General features: G+C 37.8%; 2 long non-coding RNA genes across 4 annotated transcripts in view; one reads left to right on the forward strand and one right to left on the reverse strand.

The window, feature by feature from the left end:
- Positions 1 to 8846: 8846 nt before the first annotated feature.
- Positions 8847 to 22865, forward strand: part of LOC140501956 (uncharacterized) — a 55029-nt gene continuing 41010 nt past the window's right edge. Inside the window, exons 1-2 of the long non-coding RNA XR_011966454.1 lie at positions 8847 to 8947; positions 9905 to 10160. This is a non-coding gene — a long non-coding RNA (uncharacterized lncRNA). The remainder of the gene's footprint in view (positions 8948 to 9904; positions 10161 to 22865) is intronic.
- LOC140501955 (uncharacterized) overlaps positions 10279 to 22865 on the reverse strand; it is a 79771-nt gene continuing 67184 nt past the window's right edge. The window contains exons 5-6 of one of the 3 annotated variants that reach the window (XR_011966452.1): positions 21560 to 21745; positions 10279 to 21228 (exon numbers count right to left, since the gene is read on the reverse strand). This is a non-coding gene — a long non-coding RNA (uncharacterized lncRNA). Of the gene's footprint in view, positions 21746 to 22865 lie in introns of all 3 variants that reach the window. The other 2 variants (XR_011966451.1, XR_011966453.1) reach the window with 2 other exon arrangements.

Raw genomic sequence — 22865 nt, forward strand, 5'->3', positions numbered from 1 at the left:
GATGTTCCACTGCCATTTCAAATTGTCCAAAATGGAGCTTCTCCTTCCCTCCTCCCAATTCCTTTTCTAGCCCTCTATAACCCCAGAGTCATCCAGACTTAGGTAGGGTGCTGAAAGGAACCTTAGGGAGCATGAAGTCCAACACGAAATGCATAAAAGATTATGCACCAAAGCAATTTTATGGCCAGGATCTGAATCAAGGTCATCTGACTCCAAATTGAGCATTCTTTTGAGGGCACCAAATGGTAACCATTGACTCTTCCTTCTCCCATGCCCTCTTCCATTCTGTCCCGCCAGTTCTGTCTCATCCATTCTCACTGCCACTCCCCAGGTTCGGGTCCTATTCTTGCTTCCATTATTTCAATAATTGATCTTCACGGCTTCTGTCACTCCTCTTCCAATCCTTGCTTCACATCACTGTCCAAACAATCTTCCAAACGTACAAGTCTGATAATGTCATGCTCATGCTTAACTATCTTCAATGGCTCCCCATTGACTACAGGATAAGAAATTAAACTCCTGAGACTGGCATTCAAGGCCCTCAACAGGAATTCATGGAATTGTGCTATGAGAATTTTAATACAAACTGATGTGAAATGTGCATTCTTCACAGCATGAGAACCAGTCTTCTCTTCATAGGCTCAAAGGATCATCTTTATCAGGATATCTAGCTTCATACTTATCCCCGCTTCCTAAGATTTGCAATTAATTACAGTATAACATGCAATAGCATCTTAAAACAAATCCTTTTGTGGAAGGAAAAGAAATTCAAGGTCTGTTGCCAGTGGCAGAAGATAATCCCATAGGGTAGCATGAAGAAAAGTGACTGAGCTGTAGATAAAAGCACAGCTCCTGCTGTGGGACATTATACAGCCATCAAAGATACTGGAAAAATGCCAAAAACGCCTTCGTGCTAGAGACTGGAGACATAAGTTAAGTAGTCTCATGCACACTGAATGGAAAAGAAGAACAGTCCTGGGATTCTATCAGGCCTAGCTACAGTAGATGAGAGGAGAGCCCTTTCATCTTCAAGTGCAGGAGATCTGTTTTCTTCTTTAAAAGCAATGATAACAGAGAGAAGGCCCTGATACAGGCAAGAAATACACCACAGCAACCCATTGTCAGCTCCATTGAGTTAGTACAGCTCTTTATGGTGCTAAACCTATTCAAACCCTCTACACACAATGACACCTAATTATAACACCATATGCTTGCAAAAGATCATTTTTCACAATGCCTGAGATCTTTACACATGGCAAAATCTTTTCTAGTAAGGCTTCCCATATGAAGCAAAGAATTTACTTTATTTGTCATCCTACCATCAGAGCATCTCAAAGACCTTTGAGGTTTAATATCAAAACTGTTACGTTAATAATTTTTCCTATATTTTTGCATGTTTGGTTAATTAATTGGCATCAGGAGAATATATCATTTTACATTTAGATTTGAGTTTCTGTGGGTTAATTTAGCAATAGACATGATTTTAATTGGATTTGAAATTGGGGTATAATGTCTCTAAGGAATTTCAGACTGGTCAGGGTAGACTAAAATATTAATTACTGTACTTCAAAATATTATCATATTTTCTGAATTCCTAAAAATCTCTCAAAGTTTCCACAGTAGTGATGAGCATTTTCCAAATCCTTATAATTTCTGAAGTGCTAAATTGTTTATCCAGATTACTAAATGAGTGTGGCTCGTTATGGCTCATTATCTAACTATGTACAACAAAATCCTTGTAGGTAACAGAAGATGAGACAGGTGCAAAAATCTCAAAGAAAGGGGGTGTGGCAGCCTTCTCTCAATTTACTCTACCAATTGATTTTAAAGTGCTGCTTTAGACACACTGAAGGAACATGTATTTTGTCCCATATTTCTTGGAATGGTGAATTGGTTTTTAATAAAAGACCTGATAAATCAGGTGGTGTTCTCAAACTATTTAATTCATTGAAGAAAAAACTAAGGGTCTTGAGCCTTTGCCTAAGAACTGTGACAAAAATTCTTTTATCAATTTAAAACTATTCAGAAGAAAAAATAAAAAGAAATCTGAGATACTTTTGCAGTTGTTCAATCATTTCAATCATGTTCGACTTTTTGAGCCCCCTATTTGGGGTTTTCTTGAAAAGATATTGCAATCATTTTCCATTTCTTTCACCAGCTCATTTTACAGATGAGGAAACTGAGGCAAACAGAGTTAAGGGACTTGCCCAGGGTCACACAACTAAGAAGTATCTGAGGTTGGATTTGAACTCAGGTCTTTCTGACTCCAGTTCCAGCCCTCTGTCCATTGCACCACCCACCTGACCAATCTGAGATATGGTAGAAAGAAAATAGTCAGAAAACATGACTTCTAGTACCAGTTTTGCTATTTTATAAGGGTTGTGACCTTAAGAAATAATAATAATAGCTGGCATTTACATAGCACTTAAAAGTTTGCAAAATACAAATATTGTCTTCTTTCATCCTCACAACAATCTGGGAGATAAGTTCTATAATTATCTCCATTTTGCAGGTGAGGGAACTGATGTTGAGAATGAGTGACTTGCCCAGGATCACAGACCTAGTAAATGTCTGAGGTTAGCTCTAGCCCAAGTCTATTCTGATGCCAAAGCCAGCATTCCATCTACCGTACCACCTAGTTGCCTGAGTTTCTCTGAATCTCACTGCTTTCCTCATTTGCAAAACAAAGAAACTGTACTTCACAGTTTCCAAGATCACTTCAAGGCAAAGACCAAATTGGCTCTTTTTCCTCCATGAAGGATTGGCACCATGGACAGGTCTGCAATCAGAAAATTCAAATTCTGCAACTAAATTATGCCATGATCTCCTTTACAATGAGATTAGCTCTGCTGTTAAGATGATTGGGCAAATCAGAACTTAAAGCAAAATGTATTTGCTATTTGATATTAAGGCAATATACTTAGAAAATACATAGGTCAGTCAGCTAGGTGGCACAGTGGGATAAAGCATTGGCCCTGGAATCAGGAAGACCTGAGTTCAAACCCAGTCTCCCACACTGCTGTGTGACCTTGGGCAAGTGATTTAACCCTGATTGTCTCAACAAAAAAAAAAAAAGAAAGAAAGAAAAAGAAAAGACCTAGAAGAGAAAAACCTGAGGTCAAATCCAATCTCAAAAATTTATTAATTATGTGATCTTAAGCAGGTTGACCTCTGTTTACTGCAGTTCCCTAATCTGTAAAAGGGATAATAAGAGCACCCATTTCCCAGGGCTGTTGTGCAGACCAAATGACATAATAACTGTAAAGCACTTTAGCCTAGTTCCTGGCACGTGGTAAGCACTGAGTGTCAGTGAATGTAAGTATCCTATGTTGGTCTTGAATACAATCGGTATAGAATACCAAAAGTGATCAAATGAATGATTTTCTTTGTAAGACAATTGGGAAATGCATTCAAGGGAATGGAGGCGTCTGACTGGTCACAAGTTTTATTTCATATTTTAAATACATGATATTACATATGTTATTACTGTGTTTATAAAATTTTTCCTGTATTATAAAATTTGGGAAGGAATTACATCAGAAATGCTGTTAAAAAGGAAATCTCTTTGAATCTGGGTACTGTTAGATCATAACTGAGCTACTAAAGAATGTGGTCAAAATGTTTGAAAAAACTATTAAGTATTTAAGTAGATATATTTTGCTTTAAAATGGATAATAATAATAATAATTTGCTAGTGGGTGGGGGAGGCAAGTAGCAAAGACCTCTTAAACTGTCCTTGTCTGTGAAGTTTTAGGGCTTTCTATTCAAGCAAAGTCAAAAGATCTTACCAATCCCGCTAACAGCATGTTGCAAAATTCTAAAGTACTGAAGTCTGAGAAATCAGGACCATTCCCAAATTGTGAAAACTTACAAATTTAGCTGATAGATTTTTTTTATCTGATAGATTGCTTTTATCTGATTTTTATGTTTTATCTAATAGATTATTTGACCGTCACTTGTGAAAAATTATGAAATCGTACCTGTTCATAAATGGTATGTATTGAAATCACATCTTTGAGCCCATGTAGCAACAATAGAGCTTAGATTCAAAGATTTCATTTTTGCCTGAGGGTTAACAGATTGGAGTCTTACTGTTGGCAGCATTTTTCTGGGATTTTGAATCAACTTTCATATATTCACTGTAGGTGTGAAACTCCAGAATGTGATTATTCTTAATTTGTAAACGAAGGGTGAATAAGATGTCCTCATACGTGCTCATTGTTAACTGTTACTGCAACATGAGAAAAATAATATCATAGCCCTAAAGTGCAATTAGTGAAATTATTATTTAAAGTAAAATCTCAAGATTGGAATTTGATATTATTCTGAGTTCTGATTTCAGGTATGATTGTCTGAATTGTCATGAAGTCAATAGTCCACCATCCAAGAAGAACAATCTTAGAACTACTAAAGGTGGATGTCTGTGCCTAGGAAAGTTAAAAGAACAACCTACTGTAGACAAAGGTTGGATGATCTTGACTCAAGTTCCCCATTGTACCATTTCCTTTCTGAACAGGAAATTTTCCCACCTGGCAAATTCTGAACCTGATCATGACACCCTGTAAATAACATGAAATATTTCTGTATGATTGGCTGTTGCGGTTCTTTACTGGAACCAAACAGAGCTAAGGGAATTTTTCCCCTGTTATGATTTATGTCACTCCATTCCCTTGAAGAGACAGTTTTGATATTGTCATAACAACTTCTTTCCTTTTTCCTTTCATAACAAATTTCTATAATCAGGGCAAGTGAACCATAGAAGTTTTGTCACTTTAATACTTTATCTATAATAGATTAATATTAAAACATCTGAATTACTATAATAGGATACATATGAAAAATCTTTCTATTTTTAATCTGACTTTGTAGTTAACTCCATATCATAAGCAACTAAATAAATGAGTTCTTAGGCTTGCCAACCCCTTCCTAATAGTTACGTATTTGTCATTCGCTTTCTGACTCTTCCTCTTTGATGATGACTTCCTCAAGGACTAATCCTCAAAGCTCCTCCTTAACTGGGGAAATTAATTTTTCACTGGCCGTTATCTCTGCCCCAAATAATCTGTGGGAGAGACAACTGGCATAAGTTGGATGCCAGTTCCTTTTCACTGAAGCCTGGTAGAGCCCTGTGTACAATTTGGTGCTTTGCCTCAGTTCTCTCTTCCTTAGTCCTTTAATTGAGCACTTTTGAAGTACAGCCCATAACTGCTGTAGATCCAGACAGAATTTCCCAATTTCTGTGGCATAAGAGCAGAATTGAGTTCAGTTACAAACTCCTGGGTTGCATGTACAGCCCAGTTAGACTATGGTAGCTGATGACAGAGAGGGTTCTGAGCGATCACATTAGAAGTTAGGAATTCAAAGGGTATGCATGTAAAACCATGCCCCCTAAGGCTCTCCTCTGTATCTACACCCCTTCACTTGGAAACCCATTGGCTTCCTGGGGTCAATTATCATCCCTATGTAGATGAATCAGTGATTTATATATCCAACCCCAGATTCTCCTAGAGTTTCTGTCCGTCCTCACTGAGTGACTACTAGAATTTCAAGTTGAATGTCTCTCAGAGACTCCTCAAACTCAACATATCCAAAACAGAGCTTTCTATCTTCCAAATATATCACTCTTCCAAATTTCCTTATTTCTTTCAAAGAAATAGGGGATCATTTTTTGGTCTCCTAGGTTGTTAAAAGGAAAAAAACCTTTGTTCAGACGTTCTCTTTGAGTAATGAGGAAGACTCAGAAAGCAAAAAGGATTTTATTCAGCATGCCGAGACAGTAAGCTGATCATCATTATGATTTTGAGCAGGCCAGTCTACAACCCTTTGCTAAGCTCTTTGACTCTTTGAAGCAGTTGTAGCACCCTGAACAGAGTGTTAACCCAACCACTGGTGTCACTAGAGCCCAATTCATCAGCCTTTCAGGTACCTGCTATGCCTTCACAGCTACCATAATGGTCTCAGGTCACACAGTCATCACTCATAGCTCTATAAGTATGATTACCAAAGGTATTTACTAGCGGGATGATGGCAGTACAGCATAGAGTTCAAGTTAAAGAGGAATCCCTGCAGAAGGTCAGGTTCTACAGATGTTTCTGTTTGTAAATGACATTCTACTGGTTGTATCAACTCTTAAGAGTCTTGAGGCCATATGTGGTCTTCTATATCCTTGGAAGCAGCCTTTTGACTGAGTCCAAGTTTTACAGAACAAATCCTTTTATGAAGGAGATTTGTTCTGTGAAGTTTGGATTCAGTCAAAGGGCTGCACTTGAGGACCTAGAGGGCCACATGTGACCTTGCAGGTTTCCCACCCCTGCTCAAAACATTTCAGAGCGTCCTGGAAGAGATCTACAATCACTCAAAAGAGTTTGACCTGATCACCCACCCAAGAAAGATCAATTAGATGAAGAAGGCTGTTGCTGAGATTAAGACTTGTACTTGGATGCACAATCTGGATGACTGTCAGTATGCATATATCTATATCAGAAGATATCCATGGACAAATTGGGTCCAGAGTCAAGGAGGAGGAAGAGAGCTACCTGAATTGTCTCCAAAAAGAAAATCAAGGCTCTTTTAATGATCTCAAGCTGCCCATCAAAGGAAAAGCCTATGATTTTTAAGATCAAAATATTACTGGTATTGCTATATAACATTATAGAACAACATGGGATACAATAGTCTATGAAGATTCCAGCTTATCGATTTATAAGGTCATTTCTTTATCTAAGATGCTAGAAATGATCCAATGTAAAAAGCATAGGAAAAAAGGCAGCTACATTACAAGGGGAATAAAGTATTTTCTATTTCAGGCCCTATTCTAGTTTGATCCAGGACATACCCCTGAATGGGTCTATATATTCAAATTTGTTATTTTAAGTAGGATCCCATCTATAATCAAAAGCAACAAGTTATAAACTGAATTATGGCAGTACTCTCAAAGGAAAGTCTTTCATATATGGTTGATTGTAAGAAATTCCAAGAACATCTGCATTAGAGAAAGGCTTTATATGCATGTATACATATATGATTCATGACATATATGTGGGTATAATTACCATTCAGACCCAAACCCAAACCCCTCTCTACCCTTGGGCAGTCAATTCACTAAGGTTTGATTGACCCTGCCCTGTTGAGGAACTCACCTAATATGTAATGAACTCACCAACTTCATTAAATTTAGCTGGCCTCGGACCATGGTTCAAGCACCTACCAGGAAAACAGGGCCTAATCAACATCTTGCTGTCTGACTTGCCTTGCTATCCCATATGTATATACGTGCCACCTATTGCTCTCACATTGAAGAAAAGTAATCAAACCATTGCTATTTCAAATGGCGTGACAGCTGACTGGCTCATAAACCCAGTCCAACGCTCCCTTCTCTGGCCTCTGCTCCTCTATGTGCATTGTGTCTCATTTAGAATGTAAACTTCTTGAGGTCAGGAGCAGTCTCACTTTTGTGTGTATCTGCACAGTGCCTGGCAGAAAGTAGGTACTTACTAAATACTTGCTTGCTCTTTCATTCAAACTGAGTTTGAAATCTGTCTCTGGTACCAATCATCTCACCTCTCTAGACCTCAGTTTCCTCATCTGTAAACTAGAGGATTAGCCTGGGTAACTTCTAAGATCTCTTGTAGTTCACATTTGTGATCATATGAATTGGAGGGGCTTGGGGTATAAACAGAAAGATAGTTCATGATTTGCTAAATGTTCTTTATTACAGTCTTTTAAAAGAGGCAGCATGGTATAAAGAACACTGGTCTAGGATTCCTGTATTCTCATACCCTCTCTGACACTTAGTCATTATGGAACCTTGGGCAAATCACTCAAATCCTCTGCATCTCAGTTCCTCACCTGTAAAATGAAGATAGCTAAGTCTACCCCACAAGGTCATTTTAAGGATGAAAGAGAAGATATACATGACAGTATTTTTTAAGCTTCGTTGTTGTTCAGTCATGTCTGACTCTTTGTGTCCCCATTTGTGGTTTTCTTGGCAAAGAAAATGAAGGGATTTGCCTTTCTTTTGCTCCAGCTCATTTGACAGATGAAGAAACTGAGGCAAATAGGGTGAAGTGACTTGCCCAGAGTTGAACAGCTAGTAAGTGTCTGAGGTCACTCCAGGTCCAGCACTCTTTCCCCTGGGCCACCTTTGGAACACCATAAAATTTGAAAGTATTCCTAAACAAACCTCTACACACCATGATAGCTGAATTTCAAAGCCCTAAGGAAATAATAAGCATGAGGAACAATGTATGTATAATATCATCTTTTGGTTTTGTATCTCCAGCACAGAACATGGTGTCTTGCATATAGTGGGTGTTTAATGAAGGTGTCTCATCTTGAATTGAAAACAGTGAGAAGAAGTAGAGGAAACAGTGACTGTATAGAAGTTTAGTGTGAGACTCAAGCCAAATCACCTTAAGAACATTTAAATATAATCTTGGAATAAGACAGTCAACACCCTTGAGCACCTGGGGTTCACCCTCGAATGCTAGGGGTTCACCTCCAAGCTCCAGGAGTTAATTCTCAGGCTCCAGGGATTCACTCCCCAGGCCCCAGGTGTACATCCCCCAAACCAGGAGTATATCCCCCAATTCCTATGTCCCCGGTATTGCAGACTCTCTTCCCTCGGAAAAACCTGGAAACATTCCTCCTCCTCCACCAACCAAATGAAAAGCTTTACCCCTTCCCCTACCAAGCTGGTTTTTGTTTACCTTGCATCATTTCCCCAAAGACAAATTCAGTGCTTTTTGTACAGAGGTTTGAACTCTGTCCTCAAAGTTGATTAAATAGGTTTCTACCTTGTTTACATTGGGAAAAAAAAGACAATCAACAGATAAAAATAGGTAAAGATCTGCCAAAATTTAGACAACATACTATTTTTGGATGTCAAGCTGAAGAGTTTATATTTTATTCTAGAAGCAATGGGGAGCCACTAAAAATTCTTGAGTAGGTAAGTGGCCTAGAGAGACCTATGCTTTAAGGGAGAGTATTTTGGCACCTATGTGGAAGATGGATTGAAAAGCAGGAAGCAGGAAGATTTAAAAGATTTAAATTTATTTAAACTAAAAAGATTTAAATAAATCCTTGATCCAGGTTGTAAGCTGTGTGAGAGGGGCGTTGGGAAAAGGACAGATGCAAAAAAATGTTGAGGAAATAGAATTTTAAAACAAAAACTGAAACTTGGCAGCAGATCACAGTGTGTGAGGAAGAATGAAGAATGTGGAAGCCTGGGTGTCTGAAGTACAGTGGTACCATCAGCATAAAGATGGAGGTTAGGAAGGTTAAGTTAGTTTAGAGGGAAAGATAATTTGTCATGTTTTGGACATGTTGGAGTTGAGAGGCCTATGGGATATCCAAGTGTCCTGCAGACAGTGGGTGATGTACAACAGAAACTCAAGAGAGAGAGTTGGGTATGTACAGATTTGGGAGTCATCTGCATAGAGATAATTAAATTCCTGGCAACTGATGAGATGGAGCAAGAATACAGAGAGAAAGAGAAGTGAGCCCAGGAACGAGTAGAGACATACGTCCACACATAGACGATCCAACAAGTGAGTGGCACAGAGGATAGAGTGCTGGACCTGGAGTCAGGAATATCTGAGTTCAAATGTGACCTCAAACACTAGCTGTGTGACCCTGGGCAAGTTACTTAACCCTCAGTTTCCTCATCTGTAAAACGATCTAGAGATGGAAATGGAAAAGCACCCACCCCTGTATCTTTTTCAAGAAAACTCTAAATGAGGTCACAGAGTCAGACACAACAGAAATAACTGAACAGCAACAACTACAACAAAAAATTATCTAGCAAACGAAACAGAGGAGTAGTCAGAGAAGGAGGAGAACCAGGAGAAAGCAGTGTCATGAAAAGTCACTGACTTCTATATCTACATGTTATCTTTCCCAATAGAATCTCTTCATGATCATGGACTCCTCCAGGAGTTAGCACAGTGCCTGGCACACAGTAGACACTTAAATAATTGTTTGATTGAGGGAAAAGAGAATATCCAGAAGAATGAGAGGGGTGCTCAACACTCTCAAAAACTGCAATGAAGTTAAAAGGAGTGGAGACCAGGGAGAGCTAGGTGGCATAGTGGATAAAATAGCAGCCCTGAAGTCAAGAAGACCTGAGTTCAAATCCAGCCTCAGATACTCTGTGACCTTGGGTAAGTCACTTAACCCTGATTGCCTCCACTAATAATAATAAAAATTAAAAGTATGGAGACTGAGAAAAAGCCAAGAGAACTTTCAATAAAATAGCATTATTAACCTTGAAGAGGGAGGTTTGGGGTAAGAGGTGAAGCAGCAAATCAGATTATAAGAGGTTTAGAAGTAAATGGGAAGTGAGAAAATGGAAGCAATGAGTATAGATTGCTCCTTAGAGGAGTTTAGCCATGAAATACAGGGCATGAGATTCAGGGGATGTAAAAATTAGGGTCTTTTTGAAGGACAGAAAATATCTGAACATATTTCTGACCATCAGAGAGAAGTCTGAATAAAAAAAAATTATTATTAGAAATTACAGAGGAGGAAAGGGGCAGGCATCATCAAAGGATTTATTCAAATAAATAAATTTATTTATTTATCAAAATTTATCCCTAGAAGAAATAAGGGAGAACAGAATCAAGGGCATGAGTAGAGGGTTTGAATTTAGGAAAGAGAAGAGGAATACTCCTGTGCTTTAAGAAATGATCAGTGTGATGAAGACAAAGAAATTTGGAAAAATCCACATGAATTGATGCAGGAGGAAATAGGCAGAGCCAAAAGAAATACATATATATACAATGATGACAATGATGAAAATGGAAAGAACAATTCCCACAAAACAATAAAAAGTGAATGCTGCAAAATTATAATAAAAACAAGCCAAGCATGACTCAAAAGAAGAGTTATAAGAAAAAAACACACCCCGTCCCTTAGCAGAAGGAGCAGGTCCACAACTATTGTGCACTGCACAGATTTTCAGATTTTTTAAATTTTTTATCAGTTGTACTGATCTTTTTCCTCAAAATTACTATTTGTTATATGGGTGGCATATAGGGGAAGTGGCATTATATGGCCCTCTGGAAGAGGAAAGGGAAGGAAGTATTAGACTATTGGCTGAGGGAACGAAATGTTCAAGCTGTTGTCACTTTCTGGGCATCTGCATATGAAATAATCAAGAGGAACCCCAGACTTCTTTGATTCTATTTTGGTGGATCATGATGAGGAATTTAGGCAAGGGAGTTTTGTTCAGCTGAATCACCTCCAATTGTTTGTAATGTATATCCTTACTCAACATTTTTCTCCTGCTATAGCTTTATAGTTTTCCTTTTGTTAACTGTTAAGAAAAAAACACCACTTCTTCAGAGACTGAATTTCAAGAAGGAAAGAATGAACGATGACAGTAAAGGGATTTGGTGGACTAGAATTGGGGAGGAGAAGGAACTTGTATACGTGGCCTAATTTTTCTCAAAACTATCTATGTAGGGAAAAGTAACTAATGAATAGCTGTTCAGCTGATATAACCAGACAGTCCTATCCATTTGGATAGAAATCCTACTGAGTAGTTACAAGATATACATCCCTTGGACTGACACTACAGATAGACAACAAACCAGACACAGAATTGAATGGGAGAAAGAGAACAGACTGGATTGAATTTAGAAAATCATGCAAAACTTTCGACAGCCCCGAACTTCTGCCTAAAACAAAGCCCATTTTTTAACATCTGTATTTTTCTGATAAGAGCATAGAACAGTGACAGATAGGTCAGCCCAGGAATCCAAAACACCTTGGTTTGAGACCTATCTGTGACAGGTTTAAGGTCTTGGATAATAATAGTACCTACCTCCTAGAATTGTTGTGAGGATGAAAGGAAATAATATATGTAAAGTGCTTTATAAATTTAAAAGCTATTATTATTACTTCTGTCCCCATCCGTAGTATTCCTCATGGTACCACACTCGTTCGTACGTACATATACTTTCAATCTGATTGCAGGTTCCTTGAGTTCAATTATATCACTTTTAAATCTTTGGATCTCCACTCCTAACACAATGTTTTTCACCTAGTAGCTACTTATCAAGTATTTGTTAAATTTACTCAATGTAGTTCAATAGGAGAACAGTTGTCTTTGAGTAGAAGCAGTGAAATTTCGGGGTAGTTGAATAGATCTCTGAAAGAAATTTGTAGGCCTGTCATGTAGTCCATGTTAATGCCTTTACATGATGAACCAGCTATTGCTGGGCATCCTAGTCCCATAAAGAGGTCACTCTTGCCACTCTGAAGCCTGGCATATATATTCTAAATGCTACCCCTTCACACTCTTGTAGTTACTTGGGCCAGTGTAGATCCTCTTTTTATCCTTCTGATTTTAAACATTCTTCTGAGGTCAGTCACTCTTACCACCAACAAAAGGCATCTTGGTCTAAAGGGGCTCCCATTGCATCCTGGGTCACCTCCAGTCATCCTGATGAATATCTGGTCACTGGATCCAGATGGCTCTGGAGGAGAAGTGAGGCTGGTGACCTGCACAGCCCTCCCTCACTCAAAACAAAGTCAAGTGCAAGTCATGTCATCATGTCTCTGATGGCGTGGTCTTCTTCAGCAATGAAGGACAAACACAACAACAACCTGTGACATATTGACTGTAAGGCAGTGGGCAGTCACTTAACTCCTCAATGTCCTCACAGTTCTCTGAGATTATAAATTACAAAGGATTGTCCATCTGTATCAGGGAGGGAGTTTCAATACTACAAGTTCCCTATACCCATATAGTCATAAATACAGAGCAAAAAAACAAAATTATTCTAGTTCTTCTATAAGCTATAAATCATGGAATACTGTAGGTCACCCAAAGAGCCCTGGAAGATGCCTGGGCTGAGTCCAGTCATGAACTGGGAGCAGAATCTTAAAAGATATCACCAAAGAGATATACAGTTGAAACAGACGGTGTGCCTGTCGCATAGCAAGATATAACAGGAAGCCTGAGTGAAACAGTGATACAGATGACATGTCACGGGACCTAGAGGAAAGTCACCAGCATTTTGGGTGGATGCCCTATGGTGGGTGATAAGAAAAAACAGTCAAGAGTTGAAGGGTGAAGATAGGTCTCAATCTACGCCACTGGAGTGAGTGCACACTTTGATGAGAGCACCGATGTATTTATCTATTAATATAAGAATAACCTGCAACTAGGTGGCACAGTCAATAGCGTATTGATCCTGGCGTTAGGAAGACACTTCTTCTTGAGTTCAGATCTAACCTCAGACACTTACTAGCTGTGTGGCCCTGGGCAAACCATGGAATCCGGTTTGCCTTAGTTTTCTCATCTATGGAATTTTAGTATAGCAGCTTTTCTTAAACAGGTTAGATGTACCCATCACACACACACACACACACACACACACACACAACACACGTACACCAACACATGCACACTTGACAAGAACTTTGAGAAGCATCGAGTAATTGAAAGTACAAGGTAAAAGTATAAAAATGGCATAGGCAAAAGAGGATGAAATGCAACAAAAAAATCCAATTATAAATATCTAGCTTATTTGCTCTTTTTTTTTTATTTATTTTGCTTTTTCCTTCTCCTGGTTCCTCCCACTCCTTCTATTCTTCTATACAATATGACTAATGTGAAAATATGTTTAATAAGAATGTATATATTGTATATATATGTATATGTAGAGCCTATATCAGAGAGCATGCCATCAGGGTAGAAAGGGAGACTTAGAGAATTTAAAACTTATGGAAGTAAATGTTGAAAACTAAAAGTAAATTAAACAAAAAAATTTATAAAATTTTTTTAAAAGGAGAAACTAAATAAATATCTGACTTGCTGGACAAGCAGTTATTGTGCGAGCTAAGCTGTATACTGGGCCTTTGTACTGGCCCAAGGTATTCAGGGATGGATGAAGGGTTGTACGTTCCATAGCATCAGAGTAATTTATCAATCGGTGACTAAATATTAGTCCCCTAGAATAAGTTGTTTTTCCTAACTCCACATCCTGAAGCATATAATTGCTGGACAGAAACAAAACCCATCCAATTATAAATGCTTAAGCCGGAAGTCTATTTTAGGGAACTATCCCAAGGCAATAGCAATTGGTTACCACAGGATACATTCATGATGTAGCCCCAACAGAAGGGGAATGAGGAGGGAATATTGGAAATATTTGCCCAGAATGAGTACAAAAGTGACCCTGGGGAAATGCCAAATTATGTTCTGGGGTATTTGACTCTGATCACCAGATCCCAGAGGTCATTTCATCCAAATATGTGGAAATCATTCTCAGTATGAACCTTTTTTGCTTTTAACATGGGCAATGTGAAATTTTGATAATGCATATTTGCTACAAAGTTTTTGTTGTTTTTTTTCCCAATAGGGTGGAAATGATGAGAGGAAAGAATCTTTTAAGTGAAAAAAATAAAATTTAAGGAATTTTAAGTAAAAAGGAATCATTAAAAAAGGAATCGTTCGAAATCCCTGAGACCTGAATTTTTCTTATGTTTATTACCATTATAATTCTGTGTTTATGTCAAAGATACATGTTGCTCTTACTTATTCACCAAGACAAAAAAAAAACCCTCAAAGATCAGTTCAGCTTAATTCATTTTAAACTGATAATTTTTTAAGTTAAACTATTTTTCAAGTACTTTACCTCTCAAAAAAAAAATAACAAGTCCTAATTCAGTAGCCAAAATGTACAGTGAAGAACCACAGAATTCACCCACAGTATTCATTTTCTTCACCTCACCCCATCATTGCGACCATCTCAATCAAGCCTTTTGGCCATTAGAAGCTCCTTAATTGATGTCTTTGAATTACTCAGCTGGGCTCTCTAGCCTTGAGAAAACTGCTCATTCACATCCATGGCTCCTAATTTGTGTGTTAGCTAACACTAACTCTAAAAGAGTAAGCAGCTGTCTTCTGTCTTGTGGTCTGAGAACAGAGAGGCTTTAAAGCAGTTTAAGATTTTATTTTCATAAAAATCACACCATCATAGAGTCAACTTAGAATTCTACTTTCAGAGGCACCTTGAAGAAAGTGACACTATCCACTGGCAAAACAAAAATGCAGAATATGCTGTTACTAGAATAAATTGTTACTAGAATAAATATCCTTCTGTCACTGTTCTTTCTCCTGGATCATCAGTCATACCTGCCGACCTTGTATGAATAATTATCAAGTAGTTCTTATTCATGCATAGTGGAGATCTTTAAGCTAAGTTCTTTCCTATTCTCATTGGTGATCTGAAAATAAAATCCTGCACATCCATGGTGCTCAGTCTGTGGTAAATGGCAAGCTGCCTGTAGACCATTATTCATATTATGAAGTAGGGAGGCTGCCAGGTCCAGAACATCTTGAACTTTCTAAAGCCCCACCAGCTTTCCCAATTTATTTCTTCTTGCTTTAGATATCCTCTCAAATTTCAGATCATTAGTCTAAAAAATGCTGCTTATGGAACAACTGCAGCTTCCCTACAAGTTTGAATTGCCTTTAAGAATGTAACAAGGGAGGCTTAAAAGGAAGACAAATAATTCAATAAATGCTTTTCTTAGCTTATTCACAGATTTTTTGAAGTCCTGGGCATGTGACCACAGAGGCTCATGCTATTTTGCCAAAAAACAATACCTTGTAGGTGTTCAACAAATATTTGATGCTTTGACAACTGCCATAGGGGTAGAAGACAGGTGAAAATGTTTTTAAGTTGGAATTTTTATTTTATTTCATTTTTTTCCATTTTTTAACATTTTCATTTAAAGTTTTGCGCTCCAAATTCTATTCCTCCCCCCTCCACAAGACAGTAAGTAATCAGATACAGGTTATACACATGCACATACATAAAACATTTTCATATTACTCATTTTGCACAAGAAAACTAGAATAAAAGAAAAAATGAAAGAAAAATGAAAAATAGCAAAGTTTCAGTATATATTCATTCAATAGCAGTTCTTTCTCCAGAGATGAATAGTATGCTTCATCATTAGTCATTTGGGCTTGTCTTGGATGATTGTATTGCTGAGAACAGCTAGGTCATTCACAATTCTTCATCAAACAATCTTGCTGTTGCTATGTACAACATTTGCTTTGCTCTGTTCACTTCACTACGCATCAGTTCATGTAGGTCTTTCCAGGTTTTTCTGAAATCGTCCTACTTGTCATTTCTTATAGCACAATAATATTTCATTACAATCATATACCACAGCTTGTTTAGTCATTCCCCAATTGAAGGGCATTCCTTTGATTTCCAATTCTGAGCCACCACAAAAATAGGTACAAATACATCCTTTTTTCTTTTTTGAATGTTCTGAGGATACAGAATATACTAGTAGTGGTATTGCTGGACTAAAGGGTAGGAACAGTTTTATAGCCCTTTCGGCATAGTTCCAAATTACTCTCCAAAATGATTGGATCAGTTCACAACTCCACCAACAGTGCATTTGTGTCCCAGTTTTCCCACATTCCCTCCACCATCCAACATTGAAAATGTTTTTAAAAAAACACTCATTTTCACACCTATTTTGTAGGAAGGTAACAAGTACCATTCTTCAGAGGGAAAAAGTCAAAGTACAAATGATTATGTGAACATAGACTTTTGCAATAGGGCAAACTGGAAATTTCTAAGAAAATCACTGAGAAAAAATGGCACAACTCATGGAAAATTTGAGTCACTGAAAAAGAACATTCTTTCATTAAAGAATTGGAATTTGTACTTGCAAAACCCAATAACATTGCACTGAACTCTCTGGAAGGGTATGTGAGTTCAGATATTTTGCAATGACACCTTTGAGTCAAAAATGGATTAGCAGGGGCAGCTAGGTGGTGTAGTGGATAGAGCACTGGCCGTGGAGTCAGGAGGATGTGAGTTCAGAAATGGATTAGCACACAGACAAAATAAGAGTGAAATGAGGTACAATAGTTCAGAATTCTCCTTATAAGGTTAAGAGAATTCAACATCCAACTGACAACATCTAGTTCAGCATTCAACATAACAAATAATGATTTAATAACAAGATTGTATTTTCCAATCACACCAGAAATCAGTGATTCCCAAAATTATTTGGGGGGAGGGAGAATATATGAAATGAAGTTCCATCTATAGATATGATGAGGTGCTTGGGTGCCTGTGCTTGGACCTCAATTCTAAAATGATATTTCTCTCTGAAAGTCACATTTCTTCCTAGCCTGTCCCTAGCAGCTTTTCCCCACCCCAAGGACAAATTACCCTAGCAAAACTTTTATCTCTCTTCCTGATACAGTAGCCAGCTGAACCTATAGAATTTATAAGTTTGAATCATCTGTATACTGGCTGAACTGGCTGTGTACTGGGTCATAAAAATATTTACTCACTGACCTATCATATGTATCCTAGACTTACACACACACACACACACACACTCCCTTACACTTATCTTGTCTAACAAGACATTGATGGGGGCAGCCTGAGTATTTCTCAGTCAGTCCTGACTGTTAGTTGCCTTAGTGATGTTTCAGACCTAAAACCACACCTCCATGCACTCCCAGTTTGGGCTATTTCCCACTGAACTCTAGGTAAAATGCTTGCACAGTAGATACTAAAAGTGCATGTTCCTTTAAGAACTAACCACTCCCTAATCCCTGCCCTGAATCACCTAGTTAACATATTTGGCACATGTTGTACTATAGAACATCCTACATAAACTTTATCTGTACCCCTTTCAAATCACACAACTCTTGCCTGCTGAAAAGCGTAACAATAAGTCTTTACCATCTTGACTTCAAGAACGCTTGAGTCTGTGAATTCATTCGAGATGACCCACCCAGTCTTTTAGGGGGTCTCAGAACGGCCCTCCCTCCATTTTCCCAACCCTCATCAGATATATGATCACCAGCGAAATTAGGAGTGAATTTCTCAAATTATTTGCTGCAGAAGCAAATTTTGTCTCATTTAAATCATTTTCATTCTGTTAGATTCAGTGAGTCCCAAAAGGCATTCTTCTCATGCCATCCACTCCAACTACTAATAATCAGTTCAAACCTAAAAGTTGTATCAATTCTCATATTTGTAACAGGCTTTTTTTTCTAAAGCCTTTATTTTTCTTTACTCCTTAGGTATCCCACCCCAGGTTAATTTCACTATTTTCAATTTCTTAAAAATTTCCAGATTTCCACTTGGTATTTAGTTTTCCTCTTTCTTGCCATCAAAGAAGATCTGTGTCCTGTAACCAAAGATGTCCAGGCCATACCCTAAGCCCACTTGATCCTTTATTAAATTAGCAGCTTTTCCTACTACAATCCTGCTGTCTTAATTAATAAGTATTGGGGTTGCCCTTTTGAACTCTGATTCCATCAAATAAATCACCTCCTGAGGTCAGTTGACTAATGGGAATCAGCAGGGTAGCCTCATTACTATGGCATATGAACAAGTAAATTTGCAGGTGTTCTTATTACCAGATACATAGCTAATCCTTAATCTATTCCACTCCTTCCTTACTCTGAACCCAGTCCTCTTATCTCTCTAATTTTTCTGGTTTGGAGCAGAAATAATGCGACCATGTTCATGGACAGCCCCAACTCAAGAATTAGGTTCCAAGCATATAAACAAGTTGAGTGTACAGATGCCCAAAGGGCCCCGTCCAAAAGTTTTCCCTCTCCTTTCCTCCCTCTCTGAAGTGCCTGAGGATCGAAGAATCTCAGAATTGGAAGGGAACTTTAAGGATATCTAATCCAACCCATATCTGAACAGGAATCCCTTCTATGATATCCGGAGTGTTCATCCCTTCTCTACTTAAAGACTCCCAGTGAGAGGAAGTCAATACTCTTCAATACTCTTCCACCACTATACCACTTCAAAGTAGGTCATTCTACTTTGGGACTCCTCTAATTGTTAGGAAGAATCTCAGAGGCTCAGAAAGCACTGTTTAGGGAAGTAGGTTCTACTGAAACAAAAGTCACAAAGTCAAAGTTCTGGAAATTAAAACTCTAGAGGATCTTGTTCAGAACGCATCCAGTGCTTTGGAGAAGTATAACTTTAGCTATGAGCACACTCAGGTGGCTGATGCATTAGCTGGCTATTATTTAGCATAGGATACTGAAAGAATCACACCAAGGAGGTCACAAAAAGTCTAGATTCTAGAATCTAGGGCATGGGTGGGGAACCTGTAGCCTTGAGGAGGTATAGCATAGAGTGCAAGTTACAGAGGAATACCTTTGGAAGGTCAGGTCCTACAGATGTTCCTGTTTGTAAATGACATTCTACTGGTTGTATCAACTCTTAAGAGTATTGAGGCCATATGTGGCCTTCTATGTCCTCGGGTGCAGCCTTTTGACTGAGTCCAAGTTTTACAGAACAAATCCTTTTATTAAGGGGATTTGTTCTGGGAAGTTTGGGTTCAGTCCAAGGGCTGTACTTGAGGATCTAGAGGGCCACATGTGGCCTTGAGGATGCAGGTTCCCTACCCCTGATCTAGAGCATGGGTTGACTGGACTGACTACTATAATAGACAACCCTGAAAGCCAGGTTGGACCACAGAAGAGAGCCTAGACAATAGGAATCTAAAAGGAAGAGAAACACATGGAAGGGGAAAGTGTGGCAAACACAAAAGTAAAACTCCACCTATCTAACTTTGTAGAGTGGGAGATAGTCATTGACCCAAATATGTCTCCCTTGCTAAACACAAAATATACTTTCTCCAATTACATCAACTTAAGCATATATTTTCACTAAGCTTAATAATTAAGGCTGAAGGAACATGCATTAAAATGTGAAATAAGCAAATCTGTTCACTCGTTCACTCTTTGCCACATGACAAATATAAAGTCCAGAGATTCACAGCACACGGTAGAAAAGTTTCTTGTAAGCTCATCTTCATATAATGTACTTCAAACAAATGATGATTCTGATCTGTGTTAGTGGGATTTGAGAGTGTCGAGATACTAAAAGTAGTTGCTGATCATATTTTTTCATAGAAATGTAACGTTCAGATGCAACATCAAGTGAGCAGAACCAGGAGAACTGTTTATATAAAAGCAGCAACATAGAAAAAAGACAACTTTGGTTTCTTTTTTTAATAAGTTATAATTTAATTCCTTTGAAAATTTTAATATTTTATTTTCCCCTAATTATACATATAAACAATTTTAACATTCTTTTTTTAATTTTTAGTTCCAAATTCTCTCCCTTCTTCCCTTCCTTTCTTTCCTCTCCCTCATTGAGAAGCCAAGCAATTTCTTTAGTTATACATGTGCAGTCATATAAGACATATTTCCGTGTTATTTGTGTTATGACAGAAACACAGACAAAAAAACAAGAAAAAAATAAAAATTTAAAAGTATACTTCGATCTGCCTTCAGACTCCATCAGTTCTTTCTCTGGAGGCAGATGGTATTTTTCATCATAAGTCCTTCAGAACTGCCTTGGGTAATTATATTGCTGAGAATAGTCAAGTCATTCACAGTTGACCTTTATACAATATCGCTGCTACTGTGTTCAAAATTCTCCTGGTTCCACTCATTTCACTTTGCACCAGTTCAAGTCTTTCCAGGTTAGAAAAGCAACTTTGGAAGATTTAAGAACTTTAATAAAGAATTAAATCAATGTCTCCAGAATCTATAATGTTGCGTATTACCCACCTTCTGGAGATAGCGAGGTGATGGATTCAAGATTCAATAGGAGATATATATACATTTTTGGACATGGCCATTGAGTGAATTCATTTATCTTGACTATTTATTTGTAACAAGTACTGAGAGGTATTTTTCTGTCTATTTTTTTAATTTGGGAGTGGAAAAAAGAAGTGAAATTAACAATAGTGATACCAAAAAAAGGGGGGGGGCTTTGAAATATTGTTCTTCTGTGCACAGAAGGGAAAAGATGAGAAGTTACAAAGTAATCACAGACAAGCAGGACAGTTTTGAAAGTAACCAGTGGGATTATTACAAACTTTTGTTTTTTAAAAAAAGCAACTGGTATGAAAGAGATGTTCAGTTTCATATTCAGTCTTTTTTTTTTTTTTTTGCTATGCTGTGTATGTGGAAATGTTCTTTTTTGGTGTTTCAGTTCAGACTAAAGGATAAATTTTTTAAAAGAAACCTAATGATAAATTTATACTTTAGAATCAAACAATCATAAATGTGTATAGATTAAACAAAGATTGTGGAACATAGAGAACTGATTCTCAAAAGAGAAACTTGTCTCGTTTTGTCTGGATTTACTATGGAGCTTCCTTTACTATTCTGGAACTTGTCCATATGCATGTAACCTAGAGAGAAATGAAAAATATAGGATTTGTATATACACCTGTTAATCTTCTGAAGCCAATTCTATATTCGCTAAAAAGTACATATCAGCAGGAAAAAGACTGTCAAGAACTTTTAGCAATTTTGGAGAACATTGCCCTTGTCCCTTTTCACCTTTTCCCTACAAAAATGAAGAATGAAACCAGCCAGTGCCTGCCCATTCTCCGTGCCCCTCATCCTTGTACTGCCCAGAGTTGTTGCATTCTTGTGGCATTGTGAGGATATCAATGGAGCACCCCAGTTATCCTTCAGGTATCCCTGTCCTCACCACGGGACAAGACCATGTGCTTTTACCTTTACTCATTTCTTTGATAACATCCTTTACACCACATGTTGTTCAAAAGTTTGCCATGTCTTTCCTCTTTTCCATGCCCACCATACACCATTCTATTGTCCATTGGTAAACACTCAGCTTCGTCTCTTTGGAGTCTATGTCAGTCCATGTTGCACAAACTCATAGCCACACGCCATCCCCAGAATCTTGTTGATATGACAAAGTTAGGAAGAAAGAAAAGAAATAAACATTTATAGTCAACTACTATATGCCAGGCACTGTGCTTTATAAACAGTATCTCATTTGATTCTCATAAAAACCCTGCAGTATAGGTGTTATTATCATCCCCATTTTGCAGGTGAGGAAACTGAGGCAGACAGAGGTTAAGTGATTTGTCCAGGGTCACAGAGCTAGCTGAGGACTGGATTTAAATCCAAGTCTTTCTGTTTCCAGGACCAGAGCTCTTGCTGCCTCAAAAAGATCAGCCTTTGTTTCAGGGAAAAGTCTGAAGTCATTGAAAGAACTTTACAATTTCCCAAAAACAATCCAGACTGCTTTTACCTCTCCTAGTCATTTCCAGGCCCAGGTCACTGAGGGATTTATTTGACTGAGCATACTTGTTACAAGAAATTTGTTTTTCCTTTCGTTTTTTAACGGGATGGGGTATGAAAGGAAGACAAAAATAGATTTCTATTAATCTTTTTAATAAGTGAGGGAAGGCCTACAGATCTGAAATGTTGCACTCACTTTCAAAAGAAATCAGAATTTTATTAGTTTTATTTTACTGTTTTACAAGGAAGTGGGAACAACCTGTAAGTGTTTGTAATGTAAAAACAAAACACATTAATAAAATAAAGTTTGTTACATTAAAAAGTGGGTACAAAAAGTTCCGCATATTGCTCCAACCACAGCATGAATGCCTCAAAGTACCATGTGAAGGTCAGCTACTATTACTTCCCAAAGTTGATTATAATCATCAATTCACAGCATTCACATGCTTCTAAAAATTCTCATTTGTACTAACATGGCCATAAATAAAACATGCTATCTAAACATTCAGCCCTGATTTGTTCAGATAGAAAATGGATACACAACCTATGTTGCTTACAGCAGTGGCGGAAAGGAGCATTAGTGATAATCCAGTTCAATTTTCTGATTTTCCAGATGAGGAAACCAAGGTCAAACGAGTCAAGTCAACAAACATTTCTTAAGCTTTTATTAAAAGCCAGGCTTTGTGCTAAATGCTAGGAAGACAGACACAAACAGAAAGAAAACCAGCCTCTATCCTCAAGGAGCTTATCTTCTAATGGGGAAGACCATGTAGAA

The sequence above is a fragment of the Notamacropus eugenii genome, chromosome 4 (assembly GCF_028372415.1).
Source record: "Notamacropus eugenii isolate mMacEug1 chromosome 4, mMacEug1.pri_v2, whole genome shotgun sequence".
NCBI lineage: Eukaryota > Metazoa > Chordata > Mammalia > Diprotodontia > Macropodidae > Notamacropus > Notamacropus eugenii.